Source organism: Protopterus annectens, chromosome 9.part0 (assembly GCF_019279795.1).
Source record: "Protopterus annectens isolate FY-2018-M chromosome 9.part0, PAN1.0, whole genome shotgun sequence".
Lineage (NCBI taxonomy): Eukaryota > Metazoa > Chordata > Ceratodontiformes > Protopteridae > Protopterus > Protopterus annectens.
This window is the reverse complement of record NC_056743.1, coordinates 1,091,716,925-1,091,738,144: the sequence shown is the minus strand read 5'-3', so window position 1 is coordinate 1,091,738,144 and position 21,220 is coordinate 1,091,716,925. Positions and strand designations below refer to the sequence as shown.

The 21,220-nt window shown below is 41.5% G+C and overlaps 1 protein-coding gene across 3 annotated transcripts in view; it reads left to right on the top strand.

Annotated features, from left to right (window-relative positions):
* The window catches only part of CALCOCO1 (calcium binding and coiled-coil domain 1), a 1,510,704-nt gene that overhangs the window by 230,866 nt on the left and 1,258,618 nt on the right, over positions 1 to 21,220 (top strand). The gene's annotated exons all lie outside the window — the stretch shown is intronic.

The following is a 21,220-nucleotide window of genomic DNA, read 5'->3' as shown; positions in this document are numbered from 1 at the left end:
TAAATCAATTGAAAATTGATAACGGATACAAAATTATGTACTCACTAGAACAATAGATGCCGTTCCATATCACTGTTGCAGTTTTCTTTACAGAAGCAATCTCCTGCCAAGGATAGCCCAACATCTGGCCAGCATGTAAAGTTTTTAGATGTTATGGGTGCCATACTTCACACATGCAAGTCAAAGGGCATAAAGGTGATGTACAGACACAAACACTCAGAACTTCTTTGCCACTAATCTGATGCTATTACCGAACATTGGTCTTAATACCCTTCTACTTTGCTGGCTGCCAAGCGACTTTCAGAGAATTACCCTTTTGGGGTATCTTCTCTTCTTTTTTCATTTTTGTTTTGCATTTGTGTTCATGTCATCCATAAAAAAAAAATGTTAGTGTGGAAGGAAGATTCCCAATAAAGACCATCACAACCAGTGTCTTTTTTGCCTGGGTGCTTCCTAGATCCATAAACAGTGCTCTGTCTGTCAAGTGTTTGTTCCTAAGACCTGCTGTAGTGGTTTATCTTCTTTGTTCATATACCTTGAGAACCAATGACTTAAGCTTATGGCTCCGAGTATATTCTGAGGGCCAACCATCTGCCAAGAGGAAGGCCAAGAGACCTAGGCCTGATCTGGTTGCTGTTCTGCCTCCCTGGTCATCACTCACACCAGCTAGTGAAATCCTTGAAAACTGTCTGGTGCTTGCCTCTAATTCCTCTGCCATGACTCCATCTGATGCCGGCATGAATCCAAACTCCTGCATGTCCTAGAAAGCTTTTCCAATGTCTGCTGTGGACATTGGGGGGAACCTCTGCTTTTTATTTCCAAGGGATTGAGTGGGATTCATCATATTTTAGTGAGGGAGGAGATCCCTACTACAATTATTGAATCTCACCAAGGGTCTGGACCTCCGAGGGTACTTAAGACAGAAGTTCCACTCAAGAAAAAGCAGTGAACAAATCAAATTTCCCATCTTGCTAAAGATCTCCATGAATGGCAGGATTTTACTCTGGGCCTTTTCAGTGCTTTAATGACCTTGAAGCCTCCTCAAGTGGTGTCAGTCCCTGCTCCTCCATGGTCTTCCACCTCTGTTCAGAGCCCTAGGGAACTTGATTCCTCAGATGAATACTTGGATTCTGAGGAGGAATCCCTTGCATGCTCCCCTTAAATTCCTTCCCCTCTAGACTATGGTTTGGAGGGAGAGGATTCCTTAAGTTTAGATTCCCCCCTTGGAAGACTTATTCTTTGGGGATACTATTATCTCTATGATGGAGTATTTTAAGTGTGATTGATCTCAGGTCTCCAATACCCAAAGATGCATCTGCTGATCCTCCTGTTTTGGCAACCCTTTTGGACACCTATACTTTTGCCTCTGATGTTCCTGATTCTCAGCCTCCTGCTTCCAAGAAACCTGATAGGTTCTACAAGATGCTCGAGGATCGCAAATTTTTGTGTAAGTGTCTATCTGCTGAGCCATCATTGATTTCAGTCTCCTCTGATAAGCCTTCTAAATTGTTGCCATCTACTTAGCTCTTTCCATCAGTTAAGGGCAGTTGAGCTATGGAAAGGTTGGGTAAGAGTGTTTATATTTCTTCCACCTTGTCTTTATGGCTATTAATTACCAGATCCACATGACCAGGCTATAGTTTTAGAAAAAGTAGAGTGTGTTTTTTTTTTTGGGGGGGGGGTGTCAGCAAGAAGCACTGTGTATATTGAAGTTTGATACTTTGTTTCCAAAGGGTATGAATGTTGATTTTTATTGGCACATATTACTTTAAATGCTTTTTTAAGTCGTAGAACCACAAACTGAAGACCAGCAACACGATATAAAGGAAAAAAAGATTTAATGAAATCCAAATCACATGAAACTTCTCTAGCGCCTCGGCCACTTGCCTTTAACAGAGTATATGCTTTTTTAAGTGTTTTATGGTATCAACTGATGACTTTATTGTTTAATTGCCTATTTAGTAGTGTATATAAAACAAGTGTGTGATGTGAAATAGTTGTGTACTCCAAGAAGGCAGTGTATGCCGAGACATCAGAGAGGAATACATTTGATTCATTTGGTTCATGGTCTTTGTTTTTCGTTGTATTTGCTGATGCCTTTGATCTTCTTTTTTCGGGTAGCTAAGGTGGTATCTTGCCTTCCTGATTCTGATGGGAAAGATTCAGTTCTTTCCCTGCTTGGGTCCACTTCTCAGGTTGCCCGTCACTCCATAAAATGCAGCTATTATACTGCTAATGCCTCTTCCAGGTCTGCTACCTTTGACTCTGTAATGCTACATTTTTCTTGGCTATGTCTTCAGACTTTACCTGATGATATCAAAGCCAAGATTTTGGATGCCTCTCTGGATAACAAAAATCTTTTTGGGACAGTTGCTGATAACTTATTTAATTCTCTCCAGGATAAGGGTAAGACCTTGCAGGAACTCAAACATATTTTTGTCTCCCTTATCCATAAATTCCAATGGAATTAGTCTTTAAAGTGTGCATTTGTTTGTTGGCAAACCTGCCCTTATCCTAAGGGTAAGAAGATTCCTCTTGCTAAATCCACTCAGACTCCTTCATCCCACAAGCCTTCTTTTCAGAACAAGCCTGTCTCCATTTGACGGTTGGCCTTCCCTTCCCATCGGCCAGGTCCCTTGTGTCATCTCTTCTTTTGTTTCTGTCTCTTTCATATTGGCATCTGATTACCTCAGACTTCTGGGTGCTGTCTGTTATTCTTCAAGGGTACTTCATGATTTGGAAATTCCTTCCCTCCTTTTCAGGCATTCCTCAACCTCATCTTGAACACCTTTCTCATTTACCAGAGGTTCTGCAACCACGTATGGATTAGGGCACTATTCAGATCATGTCCCCCACCCAAGTAGGGATGGGCTTTACTCCAGAATGTGTTTGGTTCCTTAGAAAGAGGGTATTTGGAAACCAATTCTGTATCTTTTCTCTGGTCAACACCTTTCTCAGTGTTTCTTCTTTTTGGATGCTGTTCTTTCAGACTATGTTTCCTCTTCTTCTTCTTCTCAAGGCCCTTTTGGTTTCTCTAGACCTCAAGAATGCCTTTCTTCACACTCCCTTTCACCGTGTGTTGAAGACATTTTTGCATTTCTCTATTTCTTTCTCACATTTTCAGTTCTCCACTTTGCTCTTTGGCCTTTCTGCATCCCAAGGGTATTCACCAAATGCCTCGCTACAATCATTGCATTTTGCAGGCTTTGGGGGCTACAGATTTTTCCTTATCTGGATGACCTGCTAATTGAAGCTCCTTCTCCTAGCAGTCTGTTGCAGGAACTCCAGTTTGCCACTTGTGTTTTACACAGTCTGGGGGGTTCTCCATAAATCTTGAGAAATCAATCCTGATAACATCACAGGATCATGTTTTTATTGGGTGCAGGCTTCAGACTTTCACAAACTTGCAACAACACTTCCACCTCCTCAAATTTCTCAAACCCACACCAGGATACCAAATGCTGTTCTTATTACTTAAAGGTAAAAAGAAGGAACTGCGTACTATAAAACAAGAATAATTTATTCAAAGTCTCGGTGTTGCCAGACAATGTTTACAGACAATGCTACTGTGATGTGGTACATCAACAAGCAGGGGGGGGTATGAGATCCTTAGTTCCTTTGCAGGTTAGCTCTTCAGGTCTTGGATCTGGCTATCAAGTGACTCTTCAGGTGGTTTACATTCCTTCATAGCATAGTCTAGTGGCAGACTCTTTGAACAGGTCCTCAGCACAGGCTTGTGAATGAATGCTTCACAGAGAAGTATTCCTGGACATAGTCCATTGTTGGGGTATTCCTCAGGTAGATCTTTTTTCCTCCTCTCTGAACAGACAACTACCTTTATTCTGTTCTAGAGTTCCAGGTCATCTGCCTTAGTAAATGGATATCCTCTTTTTTTTGGAAGGGAGTGTTTCTCTGTGCTTTTCTTACCCTTTCTCTGTTGCCACGGGTTCTGCACAAGACAATTCGGGACTCTCCTGAAATCTTGTTGGTGACTCTCCTTTGGCCCAGACAGTACTGGTTCCACCTTCTTTCTCACTTGGCCAGGGGCACTCTCCACAAGTTACTTCATTGGGTGAATCTTCTCACACAAAACAAGGGATCTCTTATCCATCCTTATCTGTCCACTCTTCAACTGGCACCGTGGATGATACAGTTTTGATACTTTTTAGTCACCTCTTTTCTGAGGACATGATCTGAGTTCTGTAGGAGGCCAGGAAACCCACTACCAGAAAACCATATATGTTCTAATGGAAAAGATTTTCTGTTTAGTGTCTCTCTCACCGTCAGGATCCCCTCTCTGTGAAGGTACCCTTGGTTCTCTCTTATCTGTGTGATCTTCTCCATGCTGGGTTGCTGTCTTCTTCGGTTAAAGCACACCTATCAGTGATTTTTGCTGGTCTGCCCTTGAATACTCTGGCCTCTAGGTTTGAAGTCAAGCAGTTTCTTAAAGGTGACCTTTATATCAGGTCTTCCAGAAAGCCTATTCCACCTTTTTGGGACCTCGGTTTTGTGCTTGAAAAATTGACTCGGGCTCCTTTTAAGCCTGATTCTTTAGTTTCCTTGCAACATTGTACTTGGAAGACTGCTGTTCTTTTGGCTCTTACTTCAGCCAAGAGGGTGTCAGAACTTTAGGCTATCACTGCTGTTCCTTTTTTTTTAGTTTTTCACAAAGACAGGGTGTCTCTTTGAACTAATCCTTCTGTAATGTCCATGGTGGTTAATGAGTTGTCCCTTAATCAGTCTAGTTACCTTTCCTTTTTTCCTTCTCCACATTCTGCCAGTGAAAATGTTCTTCATATCTTGGATCTGCACAGACAGCTCAGGTACTATTTAGATAAGACAAAGACAATTTGTAAGTCTGAGAAGCTTTTCATTTATTTTCATCCCAAGACTTTGGGTTAGGCTGTTTCCAAGCAAACCATCTTCTCCTGGATTTTTGGAGTCATTTCCATTTGTTATTCCTTTCATGACACAATTCTTTGTCTGTAAAGGCACATTCTACTAGGGTGGTTTCTTCCACTGGTGCCTTTTTGAAGGGTTTGGATACCAGTTCTGAGTGTTTGCATCCATACATCCATTACCTTTATGCCCTATGCCTTGCGTGGGGAGCATACATGTGATGTATGCACCTGTAAGATCTAAAGACGTTGGTATACTGGTCAGACTTTGTGCTATCCTTTCAGGAGATCACTACTGGTAAGATTTTGCAACAAATGTATAATCCATGTGGTCCTGTTTTCATCTGGTTCAACATCCTTCCCTCCTTTTCTCTTATAAATTGTAATCTGTTATGTCTTAAAGAATGACCGGTACTGTAGCAGAGTCCTGCAGCTATCAGCTTCAGCTAGTTGCTTCATTTTTTCTTTACGTTCATGTATTGTTGCACTTGGGATAAGCATAGGTCACATATAAGGTAGGAGTATAAGCTTTTGTTTGGCAAGCTCTGTCTGAGATATTCAGAGGAAGAGAACAAGGGAATTATGGGAAGGGGAGGAGTCAGAGCCCTGGATCTATATGTTTGAAAATAGGACAACATGACTCTATTGTTATGGTGAGTATATAACTTGTTTCAGTAACACGATCCTCCTGTACTGATGTTTGTGCTATGACATATACTACTGTGTCATCTTAAATATTTTATGCTGTGCTTACATAATGGCTCAAGCAGTAGCTGAAAAGAATCTTCAGACCATTCCACCTCCTTGCATAATAGTTCAAGCAGTGTCTGAAAAGGGTCCTCAGACTAGTTCACCTGCCCAGTTAAGAAATGGCAAATACATACATGCCATCTTTGTATCTCTGCTCCCCATGTAGAATCTAAATAGCTTATCTTGTGGAATACCCCATTCTGTTTTCATTTCTGTTAGTATCCATGAAATAAGACCAGATGATCCTTAACCACTCTCCCTGAAATCCCCCAAAGTCCCCAAATTCATTGATTTCCTCATTGCTAGTCATCTTCCTATCTGTCTCCATTCCCTGTAGCATACCCAATTCATTGCCCGATGCATACCTTTCTTTTCTTTTGTAAATTCTGAGATAAGCAGTAATTTACTGTGTCTGCCTTGCCTCCATTTTTTTCTGCTGTTCGTTTTTTCAGTAACTCTTGTCTCACTTGATATTTTCTTTTGTTTCTTTGTATGCTTGAAACATTTATTTTATTTCTTTATATGATTGAAACATTTCATATTCAGTTAGAACTCGTCTGATTGAAGGTTGCTGGAATAGGGCTCAGTTTTGAGCTTTTTTATTGGTTAATTGGCTAATTTGTTTAAATCAATTTGCTCTTGTTTGCTACATAAGCAATTCCAAGCCATCTAATGATCTCTGCAAAACTTAAGTAGAATTTTTCACTGTATATTGCACTTTTGAACTGCATTTTTCACCATATCACTGCTTATTTTAACTTTTTTTTTTAAATTGCTGCACTTTGTTTACTGTAGCATAGACTGGATTCAGACTTTCTCAACCTAGTTCTGTGTGTATACCTTGAGTACTAAGCCAGGCCATATTTTATTGGAGAGGGATCCCCTGCAACCTAGTGGCTGGAATGTGCAGTTAGAACTCATCTGACTGAAAGTTGCTAGAACAGGGCTCAGTTTTGAGCTTTTTTATTGGTTAATTTGTTTAGATCAGTTTGTGCTTGTTTGCTACATAGCACTGTGTTTGTGCATCGTGGACTGCAGTGCAGTGGAGGGCACTGTTGGTTATAGATGCAAACACTTTTGGCTGCATATTTTCTCTTCGTACTCCGCTGGTGCTCCAACAGTGAGTTCTCGTGATTGTCTCTCACTGATGGGTGATGCATTCAGCGAAGCTTCTGAGGTACCAACACAGCTCCTACCCACTAGTCCTGTGTATTGTTTGCCCACTTCTCCTGTCTTCTACATTACCTGTTCCTTTCTGTCCTCTCCCTGTTTTCTGACCACATCAACTTACCTAGCATTATGGATGGGCAGCTTCCTACACTTTCTCCTTCCAGCCTGGTTGACATTGGTATCCTAAGGCAATGTAACAATTGCCTCATGCACACTGACAACCCACTTCTTCTAGTCCACATAAATTCATTATGCGAGAGATGTATTTATGTCAAGAACCTAAAATCCAGGCTCTCTCTCTTACCAGTCAGTCCATCTGACACTAAGCAGGTTCTCAGTATGCACACCTCACCTCCTGCACCTACCAAGACAACAACACATAAACCTACATATGCGGAGGTCCTTACAAGAAACTTACCTAAACATCAGAGACCTCCCAAACATAAACACAAGCACACTTCACATAATACATTCTCTGGAGAACATAGTACACATAATATATCACACACCAGTGTCTCATCAGTCAAGCCCCTAAGGCATAACACAAAACAAACATCTTAGTCATAGGCAACTCGGTTGTGAGACACACAGATGTCCCTCTCACCAGGTTGGATAAGGAAAAGGTCACAGCTGTCTGTCAAGTGCCAGGATCTGCCACATCATGCACGCACTCATGTCTCTCAACAACAAGCACTGTTATGACTCTGTCTTAGTCCATGTTGGTGTGAACGACTTGGCACGTACCTCACTGAACTATATAAAGAGACACATTGAGCTGTCAGATTATGTGTTTCAGGCAGGTATGTCCCTAGTCTTAATCAGTACTTTACCTTCACCTAGGATGATATCTTAGTACAAAAAAATGATTGAATTCAACAACTGACTTAGTTGTGGTGTCATTCAAAGGGGATCCAGTATCTGTCATCCTGGGATGACATGGTTGACAGACCTCAATGCTTTGCCAGAGATGGTCTTCATCTATAATCCCTGGGATTTTGGTTACTGGCTAAGGCTCTTACCATCCTCATAGTGCCTTTTTTAGGCAGTGTCACAAGAACCAAATTCCCAGTGTAAAAATACCTTCTAAAAACAACCTCAAGGTTATGCTGCTAAATGCTAGGAGTCTAAACTAAAACCTGCACTCACTGGATGCAGTCCTTACCCTGGAAGATGCTGACATTTGTGCAGTCACTAAGACCTGGTTTAAGTCTGTGGAGAGCACCGCAGCTCTACCAGGTTACATTTCCTTCCACACATTCAGGCCACAAACTGAAGGCATAAAAACTAAAGGAGGTGGTTTATCAATGTTCATTAAAGACAAATACACCTCTAAATTGGTTAAACAGCACAATTCCCTTGAATTACTTCAGGTGTAATTGACTGTAGGTAAGACCCCTCTTCAGAATAAAACTTCAGTTGCAAGCACAGTAAATTCCTCCAGAAACAAGGAAGAAAATACACCAAAAGCAGACTGGAAGTATTAAAGTCGCAAACCGCTGGTAGAGTCAAATAATATCCTTTTATTCGCACATACAGGATTTTGTCCCGTAACACCCGGAACTTCATCAGATAATACATTTTCTAAAAAAACATTCCTTTTAAAAAAAACTTTAACCAATAAAAATACATTAATTAATACATACTTTCATACAGTAGCTAATAAAAACATTAGTTTAATCATACAGCATAAGCTGTATACATTCACCCCTCATCCAATCAGCATCCAACACCATTATCAAATCAAAGTGCAGATCATCATACAACTAGATAAATTCATCCAATAATTTTCTTGAATACAGCACCTATTTAAAAGTAATAGATGCAACCTATACATTATATGAAAACCTGCAAATGCATTCAATTAAATATCACACTCAGTTCTAAGCATAATTGGATTTACATAAGAAAGAGTGCTCTTAAAATTAAATAATAAATGCATAACTCCATTAATGTAAGCATATTTCTGACATCTCCTAGTCAGAAATCACTGCTGTTACGCAAATACTTTTATATTTATATCTAAAATCTACATTAGTCTGGCACTATAAGTTAACCTTCCTTGTGCCAACACAGTACTTAACATATTGCAATGTCTCATCATCAAAACAACTTAAGTTGTTCTTCAAATATAAAACTAACCTACCTGTATGTCTTTACATTAGATAACGAGCGATCGAGTTTTAATTCTATGTAAATCAACACAAGTTCTACACTGGAACTTCAATGCATCAACAAAAACGTATATAAAAAATATATAAACATCATTACATTAAAGAATCATAATTCTCCATTATCTAAAAAAATGAATGAAACAGGCATATTAGTTTTGTAATTCACTTAGAAGTGAATTATTACTTGACCAATCAGATTGTTTAATAACAGGCAATCTCCAATAACTATAAAGGGGCAAATATAGCTCACATACCTTAACCATACATTAGATGTTTTCATTTAGCCAATAAAATTTAATAAAAGCACGCAGTACCCAATCACATTAACTTCAGCAAGAAGCTATGAATGTAGAATACACAAAACTGGGTGTAAACGTTTCCACAGGGCTTCATTTCTAACTGGTTCATATTTAACCAGTTAGCTGGCATATTTAATCTTAACAGCCAGTAGTTTATGTACCAAAATTAAGGCATATGTGCCTCCTCAAAACTCCATTTGACAGGTTAATACTTGGCTAACCACATAACAGATTTAGACTTAACCACCAATTATCTGCAATTTGCATAGCCCTAAACACCAATAACTAAAAAAAGACGAATATAACTTGCATACCTTAACCATCCAATTAATGTTTACATTTAGCTAATAGAATCTCATGCAAACACATAATACCCAATCACATTAACTTCAACTAAAAGCTATGAATATAGAATGCACAAAACCGGGTAGTGTACACCTCCATGAGGCTTCACTTCTAACTGGCTCATATTTAGCCAGTTATCTGGCATATTTAATCTTAACAGCCAATAACTTAAAAGATATATACCAAAGTTAAAGTGTATACACCTCCTCAAAACTCCGTTTTCAACACATTTCCACAAACACTAAAAGGGACTTTAAAGTTTATAACTTTTCTTCTTTGGAAATTTCTACCGACATGTGTAATCTTTTTTTCCAAAGGATGGACTTTTGTTCCTTCTAAACGTATGAATTATGTACAGACATTGATGGACTTGAGACTTTAAATGACCCTTTAGAGTATTCTACATTCATAGCTTCTTGTTGAAGTTAATGTGGATTGGGTATTGCGTGTTTTTATGAGATTTGATTGGCTAAATGAAAACATCTAATGTATGGTTAAGGTATGTGAGCTATATTTGCCCCTTTATAGTTATTGGAGATTGCATGTTATTAAACGATCTGATTGGTTAAGTGCAAACTTGCAGTTTTAAAAGTACTGTTTTTCATTTTTTTCTGTACCTAATTGTGTTTCACTGAATAGTGTGTGTGCTGTGTCTCTCTCATTTATAAGAGGGGGGGTGGTCTTCTCACTTCTTCTTATCTGATATTTAACTGTTAGCCTACAGGGATTCCTCTGTACTTTAACTGCTAGCCACAAAGTTTGAGAAATCATTTTATGCTCTACTTCTGAGAGACTTGCTTGGCTATAATCACCTGCATTAGACGTTGAAGTTAAGTACAAACTTGCAGTTTTAAAAGTACTGTTTTTCATTTTTTCTGTACCTAATTGTGTGTTTCACTGAATATTGTGTGTACTGTGTCCACCCACCCTCCCTGTTCTTGTTTTGATGTTAGTGTTGTTGGCTCTGGAATTGCCCGCCCCTCCTGTAAGTTTGTATTTGACCACTCCTCCTGAGTCCATCTCATTTGCTCATTTAACCGAATACAGTGAGATCATATTACAGTGAGATCATATTCTGAGTCTAGTATTCACTCTACTTAATACAGAGAGAAGATTTGAGAAGGCCAACCCACTTAGGTTTTTCCTTCCTCTCTCCTTGCACTTTACTAACAAAAAAAAAATGTGCACTTTATTCATCTGCTTTTACTGTATCTGTGTTTCCTCCTACTTTATTTTGCTTTTGCCTCTTCTTAAAAGTACTTAGTTTTATTTATTCTGCTGCATTTATTACTGCTTGGTAGTAGCCTGATTAAATTGCAACTGTTATTCTAAATCTTTTGGTTTAAGCATTTGGGCTTCATACCAGTTGTTCTACATTAAGAAGGTTTGTGGTCTGCACTGTTGAGCAGGACAGGTAGCTTACTTCCTTCTAAGCTGGGAATTGCTGATTGAAGGCTCAGTGTCTGCTATTCTAAAAGTATATTAGTTCTGGTTTAAGCACTTGGGCTTCAGGCCAGTTATTCTACATTAAGAAGGTTTGTGGTCTGCACTCTTGTGTATACTTTTGTGAGAGAGGGGAGCTTTGAGCAACCTATCTGTCCCTGGAGGAGTGGTTTCAGCCCAGAAATTAGTAGCTTATTGGCTATTTTGGGCTAATTTCTATATCTTTCATTTCCCTGCTATAAAAACTGCATTTGCCCAGTTTTGCATGCTGGGCAGCACCAGTTAGCTAGGGTATAACTATTCCCGGCTCCACAAAGTCTCCTTTTCAATTTTCCATTGGAACTAGACAAACTTTCAACTTAAGCACTCAAGCCATTCATTTCTCAGCCCAGCACTTGCTCAAAACTCATAGCAAGCACTTAGAAACCCTAGCACTAGACCCCCTATACTGTACAGAAGGACAAAGCTCTCTATTCCACCTTACCAGCTATTCAGTAAAACAGTTCACTGTACCTGTCCAGACATGTCCAAAGGGCAGTTTCAGGTGTACTTACCAGTCCAGCTGTTGAATCTGGGCATTTTGAGGCAATGTTACAACTGCCTCATGCACACAGATAACCCTCCCCTCCTACCACCAAACACTAATACATGCGAGAGATGCAATAATACAGCTAAACTGGAGGCTAAGCTCTCTCAACCCAAGACTGGATCAGACAGTCAAGAGGAGAAGGGAAATACTGGTATCACACCACCAGTCTCGCATAGACCCATTAAACCAGCACTGGCAAAAAACACACATAAATACACATAAACATACTCAGAGGCTGTAAATAAAAATCTGCAAAAGCAACAGAGACTTCCAAAGCAGACATCCAAGCAACCTCCACCCCCCCAACACAAACCATGAAACACATACTTCATAAAACCAGCGTGCCACACAATCACAGCCTTTAAGGCAAAATAACATACCCAACGTACTAGTAATAGGTGACTCTACTATAGTCAGGCACACTGACGTCCCACTCACTAGGCTGAATAAGGAGAAGGTTACTGTTAAATGCCTGTCGGGTGCCAGGATCCACCACATAACACAACCACTCAGGTCCCTCCAGAATAAGTACACATATGACTCTGTCATTGTCCATGTTGGTGTGAATGACCTGAGACGTACCTCCCTGGACTACATGAAAAGAGACATGGAAGAGCTCTCTGATCATGTAGCCCAGGCTGGTATGACCCTGACCCTGAGTAGCATCCTGCCCATACCAAGAATGATACAACGGTATAAAGAAAAAATGATCAATTTCAACAATTGGCCAAGTTTCTGGTGTCTGTCCACCTGGGATGACATGCTCGACAAGCCACGCTGCTTCGCTAGAGATGGCTTGCACCTGTTACCTTTAGGCTTTCGAATACTAGCCAAGGCTCTTGCCACCCCCATAGTGCTTTTTTTAGGCTAGGCACAAAAGACAAACCCACCACCGTAAATAGCACAACTAACAACAATCTGAGGGTAATGTTACTCAGTGCCAGAAGTCTAAACCTCAAAATGCATGCACTCGAGGCACTCCTTAGTATGGAAAAAATCGATATACGTGCAGTAACAGAAACCTGGTTTAAGGCTCCAGGGAGCACCCCAGCACTACCAGGCTACAACTCATACCATACATTTTGGCCACAGAACCCAGACCAAAATACAAAAGGCGGGGGAGTATCCATATTCATCAAGGATAGCCACACCTCCAGGTTAGTGGCACAGCACGATGCTTCAAAGATCATCCACATGCAACTAACAATGGGAAAAACTGCAATTCAAATTGTAGCTTGCTACAGGTCACCCACCATGTCCCAGGACCCACATTTTGCATTTCTGGAAACACTGGGAAACATAAAGGTCCTACCAAACACCCTAATATTGAGTGATTTCAACTACCCAAACATTAACTGGGAGAACTACTCAAGTACTAACTCCCTTGCCCAACATTTCCTAGAATTTATAAGCTCAAATGCCCTGGATCAACTGGTCAACACTCCCACCAGAGGTGACAACATATTGGACCTGGTCATCACTAACATGGGCGACCGGTATTATAGGTTCATAGGTTCATACTAGGCTATCTGCCCGAGGGCATTTACAAGCCTAGCCCATAGTTTTGTGGCTTACGCCACCCCTTTAGTATGGGGAACTATACCCATTATTTTGCTGTGCCTCTGTTGAGCAGTGACACTGAGGTAATCCCTGGGGTATATCTACGATCTCCCATCCATTGGTCAAGATTTCTCTTGAACAAGGCCAGCGAGGTGCTCTGCCTCACATATACCGGGATTTTATTCCACAGCATAGGAGTCTTTGGGTGATGAATCTATCCCTCCAGCACGCCCTATTAATAGCCGTCGAGGTTTAAGTCTCCGCCCTTGTGGCTCTGACGGATCTAGATTTTTTGAGGTGAAGCATATTCATCAAATCTGGGTTTGACATGGCCTTGTATGTTAGGCAAAGGTCACCTCTGAGCAAGCGGTTTACTGAATAGAGCTGGAGTTCTTTCAGTCGGGCAGCATAGGACAGATGTTTGAGACCCTTTATCCTTTTGGTGAGGAACTTTTGTGGCCTCTCCAGCTGCTGCAAGTGTCGGGTCAGATACATTCCGAATGGGGCATTGTACTCAATCATTGGTCTGATGAGTGATGAGTATAGGGAGACTATGACCTCCTTGATCTAGATGAGAATCCCTTCATGATAAGGTGGGCAATCTAGAAGGTCTTCCTAACTACTTTAGCTACATGGGTGTCGAATGACAGACTACTATCAACCTGGGTCCCCAGGTCCCTGATAACTTCTTCTGTACTCAGTGGATTGCCACCTATTTGGTAGCTAGGGTAACCTTGTTTTTCCGAAGGGTATGACTATGCATTTTTGGCATTTAACTTTAGGCCATGGCTCTGGCACCAGTTATCCGCTTCTGTGAGACCCTTCTGAAGGATATCTGTGTCAGATGTGTTTTTACTATGGCTTCAGTTTGCAGTCATCTGCAAACTTTGTCAGCCATAACCTCCTGTGTTTGCTTGTACTTCGAAAAGTAGATGCCAAACAAGAGTGGGCCCAGGACTGAGCCCTGTGGTACACCACTTGTGACAGGCTTTGAGTCTGACATGGCGCCAGCAACTCTGACCCTGTGGGTTCTGTCACTCAGCCAGTTTGCAACCCATCTTATGATGTATGGGTTAACATTTAAGCTGATGAGTTTTTCAATGATACCCGAAAGTGGGGTATTGTATCAAAGGCCTTCGCCAGATCGAGGTAGGCTGTATGGACTGCCTTTCCTCATCAATGGCTTTGGTGACTGTTTCAAAAGTCAACCAAGTTTAGAAGGCATGATCTGCCTTTGACAAAGCCAAACTGGGATGGATCCAAAGTCTGCAAATTCCCTATGTCTTTATTTATGAGGTCCATTATGATCCTCTCCATGGCTTTGCAGATAAGGCTTGTCAAGCTTAATGGGCCGGTAATTTCCAGGGTCGGTGGAGGCACCGCCTTTGTGAAGTGGGACCACAGTTGCAGTGCGCCACCCCTGGGCGTGATCCAGAGGTAAGACTATGATTAAACAGCTGTCCTAGCTGTGGGTTTAATTCCTCATTGAGTTCGTGGAGCACACAGCCGGGACACCATCAGGTCCCATGGATGCTGTGTTTTTGCTTTGGAGAGAGCAGTTCTCACTTGGGCGTTGGAGATGTTTGGGGGCTGCAATCGCTTGGTATAGATATCTCTCCTTTTGGGGAGGGGAGAAGTTTGCACTGAACCTGTCAGCCAGTATGTTGGCAATGTCTGTAGGATCAGTAATCTTCACATCATTTTGAACTAGTTCTGAGCATATCTGGGAGTTTCCTCCCAGGTTTCTAACATAGCTAAAGAAGGCCTTATGATTGTCTTTCGAGTCTTTAGCTATTTTTCTCTCAAAATTTGCTTTGGATGATTTTATGAGAGCTCTTAGTTTTTTACTTATAGTGATCAAGGGTGTCTTACCTTTTAAGGATTTTGCTCTATCTTGTAGTAGCTTCCTCCTTTGTTGTAGAGTTTGTTTATGGCTGGGGTCCACCAGAGTGGACGCTTGCCTTTGGTACAAAGAGTCTTTGTTTTGCTTGGGATTGCCTTATCCATGCAGTCCTGCAGGTGCTGGTAGAAGGCATTTGTAAGTGATTCAGCGGCTTGAGTACTGTTTTCCGTCGGCTCAGGGGCCTTAAAGGAGACCACACTAGTCTTTAGAAGTGTGAAGTCGGCTTTCGAGAAGTTCTTTACTGTGGTCTTTTTTATTTCAGGTGGGGGTGGGATGAGGACCTCCAGCGAGATTAGTTTGTGATCTGATCTCACCAGTGAGGGGTATATTTCCGGTGTTGAACATTGTGCTCCCATGTTCGTGATGATGAGATCAAGTATGTTTTCTCCTCTTGTGGGATGGTGACTAGTTGTTCCATGGCATTTGAGTTTATGAATTCCAGGAACTTTTGGGCTAGGGTGTTTGGGCTTGAGTAGTGTTCCCAGTCTATATTAGGGTAATTGAAGTCACCTAGTATGATGGTGTTTGGTGATACATTTATCCTCTAGTGTTTTCAGGAAGGCCATGTGAGGTTCCTGAGTTTGTGAGGGTGGCCTGTAACATGCTACAATTTGCAGAGCAGTCTTGCCTATGGTTAATTGCACCTGGATGGTCTCCGATGCATCGTTGCCACCAGTCTTGAGGTGTGGGTGTCTTTGATGAATATGGATACCCTCCTTTCTTGGTATTGTCCGGATTTTGGGGCCGGAACGCATGATAAGAGTTAAAACCTGATAGTGCTGGGGTGCTCTCAGGAGCCTTGAACCAGGTTTCTGTCACTGCACAGACATCGATGTTCTCCATACTGAGAAGGGCCTCGAAAAGGCATTTTGAGATTTAGACTTCTGGCATTGAGCAGCATTACCTTAGTTTTTTCCTTTTTGTGTTCTAGGGTGGTAGGTTTAGAATTTGAGCCTTGCCTAAAAGGCACTATAGGGTGGCAAGAGCCTTGCCAATATCCGAATCCCAGGGTGACAGGTGCAAGCCGCCCCTTGCAGCGTGGCTTGTCCAGCATGTCATCCCAGGCAGACAGACATTGGATCCCTTGAATGACACCAGAGTTTAAGCCAATTGTTAAAGCTGATCATCTTATCTCTGTATTGTGGCATCATTCTTGGTGAAGGTAGGATACTGCTCAAGGTCAGGGTCATACCTGCCTGGGCTACATAATCAGAGAGCTCCTCAATGTCTCTTTTCATGTAGTCCAGGAGGTACGCCTCAGGTCAAGCTTTACACCAGCGTGGACAATGACTGAGTCATATTTGTACCTGCTGTTGAGAGACCTGAGTGCTTGCGTTATGTGGCGGATTCTAGCGCCGACAGGCAGCTTACTGTGACCTTCTCCTTACTCAGTCTGGTGAGCGGGACGCCAGTGTGTCTGACTATGGAGTCACCAATGACTAGTGTGTCTGGCATTGTGTTTGGCCTTAAGGGCTGTGACTGTTTGAACTTGATAGTCATTTGCAGGTTTTTTGGGTGTGTCTGGGATGACATGCTCGACAAGCCACGCTGTTTCTAGAGATGGCTTGCACCTGTTACCTTTAGGCTTTCGAATACTAGCCAAGGCTCTTGCCACCCCCATAGTGCTTTTTTTAGGCTAGGCACAAAAGACAAACCCACCACCGTAAATAGCACAAGTAACAACAATCTGAGGGTAATGTTACTCAGTGCCAGAAGTCTAAACCTAAAAATGCATGCACTCGAGGCACTCCTTAGTATGGAAAAAATCGATATATGTGCAGTAACAGAAACCTGGTTTAAGGCTCCAGGGAGCACCCCAGCACTACCAGGCTACAACTCATACCATACATTTTGGCCACAGAACCCAGACCAAAATACAAAAGGCGGGGGAGTATCCATATTCATCAAGGATAGCCACACCTCCAGGTTAGTGGCACAGCACGATGCTTCAGAGATCATCCACGTGCAACTAACAATGGGCAAAACTGCAATTCAAATTGTAGCTTGCTACAGATCACCCACCATGTCCCAGGACCCACATTTTGCATTTCTGGAAACACTGGGAAACATAAAGGTCCTACCAAACACCCTAATATTGAGCGATTTCAACTACCCAAACATTAACTGGGAGAACTACTCAAGTACTAACTCCCTTGCCCAACATTTCCTAGAATTTATAAGCTCAAATGCCCTGGATCAACTGGTCAACACTCCCACCAGAGGTGACAACATATTGGACCTGGTCATCACTAACATGGGCGACCGGTATTCCACACCGGAGGTCAACCCCTCGCTGGTTAGATCTGACCATAAACAAATCACTTTGGATATCCACATTCTGCCCCCACCCCTGGACAAGGAAACCACTGTGAACTTTTCAAAAGCAAACTTCACGTTACTTAAGACAGAGGTGGAAAGTTTCAAAGCCCCCATGCTAAAGGTTAACACTGTCCAAGCTGCAAAATCCTTTACTAATGCATTCTACGGGTACCTACAAGAATGCATGGATTGTGCTATCTCAAGCAAAACCAAGACTCATTCCTCCAAGAAAATGAAACCAATCTGGTGGACCCCTGCCATAAACAAGCTATACAATAGCAGGAGGAAACTAGTACAGAAAAGAGTAAAATCCTAAGAAGGGAAAACATCCCTGATCAGTATCAGCAAGAAACTACAATCCCTCATAAAATTGTCCAAGGCGAGCTTTGAAAGAAAAATTGACAAGGACTCCAAAGATAACCGCAAGGCATTCTTTAGCTATGTCAAGAATCTAAGTGGCAATGCTCAGATGTGCTCTGAGTTAGGGACCATAACCATATCAGAAGAATGTAGAGCCCCTGAAATCACAGGCACTCAAATTAAAACAGCCCTCTCCAAAGCCAAAAACACAGCATCAATGGGACCGGACGGTGTCCCAGGCTGCGTCCAACATGATTTCAAAGACGAATTAACCCCTCACCTAAACACACTGTTCAAACTCAGCCTCTCCACAGGCTATGTACTCATAGAGTGGCACACAGCAATGGTTATTCCACTCCACAAAGGTGGAGCCACAACATACCCCAGGAACTATCACTCTATAAGCCTGACTAGCTTGATCTGCAAAGCTATGGTGCGCATCATCATGAAACTCATTAACAGAGACATTGGGAACCTCCAAACACTGGACCCTATCCAGGTCGGCTTTAAGGGCAGATCATGCCTCCTAAACTGGGTGGACTTCTTTGAGACATTTACCAAGGCTATAGACGAGGGAAAGGTGGTACACACAGCACACCTAGACCTTGTAAAGGCCTTCAACACCATTCCCCATTCTGGTATTATAGACAAGCTCACCAGCCTGAACATAAACAGCTATGTCACAAGATGGGTTGCCATTTGGCTCATGAACAGAACCCACATGGCGAGAGTTGCGGGAGCTAGGTCTGACTCTAAACCGGTTACAGGTGACATTCCCCAGGGCTCAGTCCTAGGACCCCTCCTGTTCAGCATATACTTCTCAGAGGTACAGGCAAGCACAGGAGGACTATGGCTGACCAAGTTCGCAGACGACTGCAAACTAGGGACTATAATTGACTCTCCGGCTGACACAGACATCCTACAAAAGAGTCTCACTGAGATGGATACCTGGTGTCAAAATCATGGCCTCAAGCTAAATGCCAAAAAGTGCATAGTCATCCCCTTTGGAAAAAACAAAGTACACACAAACTACCACATAGGTGGCAGTCCCCTAAATACGGAAAATGTAATGAGGGAACTGGGGACCTAAGTAGATAGTAATCTCTCCTTTGATAATCACATTGCCAAAGTGGTTAGAAAATCCTTCTATGTGGCCCACATAATCACAAAAGGGTTTGCATCCAGATCAAAAGAGGTCATTGTGGCCCTCTACTCATCACTCATCAGATCCATCATAAGAGTACAACAGCCCGTTTGGGATGTACCTTACTAGACACCTGCAACAGCTGGAAAGACCACAGAAGTACCTCACCAAGAGGACCACTGGCCTCAAACAGATGCCCTATGCAGCTCGACTGAAGAAACTCCAGCTGTACTCTTGTTGCATACCGCCTACTCAGAGGTGATCTCTGCCTGACATACAAGGACATGTCCAACCCAGAATTGATGGACATGCTCCACCTAAAGAAAACCTTATCCCCTCAAGCCACACGCTCTAGGGATCTAAACCTCACCACAACAATAAATAGGACGTGCTGGAGATATAGATTCCTGTCCCAGAGACATCCCATGCTTTGGAACAAGATTCCAATCTACATTAGGCAGAGCTCCTTGCTAACACTCAAGAGAAACCTTGACGAGTGAATGGGAAACAGAAAGTTTACCCCAGGATCACTTCAGTGGCTCTGCTGGACAGAGGCACAGGGAACTAATCTAAGGGGGTGGTGAAAGCCAACACATTCTGGCTAGGCTTATAAATGCCTTCAGGCAGATAGCCTAGTACCTGCCTATGAACCTATAAGTAAATTAGAAAACTAATATGCCTGTTTCATTCATTTTTTTTAGATAACAGAGAATTACGATTCTTTAATGTTATGATTTTTATATTTGTTTTATATACATTTTTGTTGATGCATTGAAGTTCCAGTGTAGAACTTGCGATGATTTATATGTAATTAAAACTCGATCACTCATTGTAAAGACATACAGGTAGGTTAGTTTTATATTTGAAGAACAACGAAAGATGTTTTGATGATGAGACATTGCAATAAGTTAAGTACTGTGTTGGCACAAGGAAGGTTAACTTATAGTGCCGGACTAATGTAGATTTTAGATATAAATATAAAATTATCTGCATAACAGCAGTGATTTCTGACTAAGAGATGTCAGAAATTTGCTTATATTAATGGAGTTATTCATTTATTATTTAATTTTAAGCGCACCCTTTCTTATGTAAATCCAATTACGCTTAGAATTGAGTGTGATATTTAATTGAATGTATTTGCAGGTTTTTATACAATGTATTACTTTTAAATAGGTGATGTGTTCAAGAAAATTACTGGATGAATTTATCTAGTTGTATGATGATCTGTACTTTGATTTGATAATGGTGGATGCTGATTGGATGAGGGGTGACTGTATACAGCTTATGCTGTATGATTAAACTAATGTTTTTATTGGCTATTTTATGAAGGTGTGTATCAATTGATATATTTTATTGGTTAAAGTTTTTTTTTAAAAAGGAAGAAAATGTATTATCTGATGAAGTTCCATTGGTTATGGGAAAAAATCCTATGTGTGCGAATAAAAGGATATTTTTTGGCTCTACCAGCGGTTTGTGACTTTAATACTTCCAGTTTGCTTTTGGCGTATTTTCTGCCTTGTTCCTGGAGGAATTTACCGTGCTTGCAACTGTGGTTTTATTTATGGTTTGCAGTTCTGTTTGGTTTGAAGACCCCTCTTCAGGTTATTGCCAGCTACAGGACTCCCTCCATGAATCATGACATCCACTCAGCCTACTTGGATCTACTTGGGTCAATCAAGATACAACCAGTCACCCTGCTTTTGGGTTACTTTAATTACCTGTCCATTAACTGGGTAAATTATACATGTTCTAACTCACTTGCCCAAAGGTTTCTGAACTTCGTTAACTCTAATGCCCTGGACCAGCTGGTTGACAGACCCACAAGGGGCTCAAACATCCTGGACCTGTTGGAGACCTGTGCACCATCTCCAGTGTGTGGCCATCCCTGGTGAGATATGACCAAAAATCAGTCTCGCTAGAAGTACAATGGATATAAAAAGTATACACACCCCTGTTAAAATGCCAGTTTTTTTGTGATATATAAAAATGAGACCACAATAAATAATTTCAAAACTTTTCCCACCTTTAATGTGACCTATAACCTGCACAATTCATTTGAAAAACAAACAAATTTGTTAGGGGAAAAAATATAAAAAATAAAAAACATACAATAAGCTGGTTGCATAAGTGTGCACACCCTTAAACTAATACTTTGTTGAAGCACCTTTTGATTTAATTACATCATTCAGTCTTCTTGGGTACACACCTGACATCAGTTAGAGACTCTGATTAACCCCAAATAAAGTTCAGCTGTCCTAGTAGGATTTTC